Here is a 557-nt window from a genome sequence, read left to right as displayed (position 1 = left end):
CGGGCCAAGCAATAAGCCAGCTGTGGTGGTCCACCACAACCCCTCCCCCACCACCTCGCGCGCCTTAAAAAAAATTTTTTTTTTAACCTCTTGGCCTTTCTTCCTTCCCCATTTCTAGTTCTGTTGTGCACTTAGAGGCCGATAGGATGGATCCTACCTTCCGGGTGGGGTTTAAATATACATGTATCATTTTGCATGACTATTGCGTCATCGTTGAAGTCGTCGTGGTTCCCCAAGAGGCCTCCTAGGCTTCTTCAAGCACCGGGCCTTTGGACGCTTCCGGGCGCTGCGGGCACTTGCGCGAGGAGCCCTCGGCTCCTCCCGAGCGCTTCCTTCTCGGCCTCCTCCCCCAGCCTCACCTTCCCCCCACCCCCTCGCCACCGCACACCGCCCCAGCTCCGCGGCTCCTCCCCCTCACCCCTTCCCCAGCCCTCGCGGGGAGTCAAGATAGGGTGAGCGGGCAGGGCTGAGCGGCGGTCGCAGGCGGGGCCCCGGGCGCGGGGCGCGGAGCCGGCGGGCGGGGGCACGCGCTCGGGAGGAGCCGAGGGCTCCTCGCG

Source organism: Herpailurus yagouaroundi, unplaced genomic scaffold (genome assembly GCF_014898765.1).
Source record: "Herpailurus yagouaroundi ecotype Mexico unplaced genomic scaffold, PumYag 210, whole genome shotgun sequence".
NCBI classification, from domain to species: Eukaryota; Metazoa; Chordata; class Mammalia; order Carnivora; family Felidae; genus Herpailurus; species Herpailurus yagouaroundi.
Note: the sequence above shows the minus strand (reverse complement) of the source record.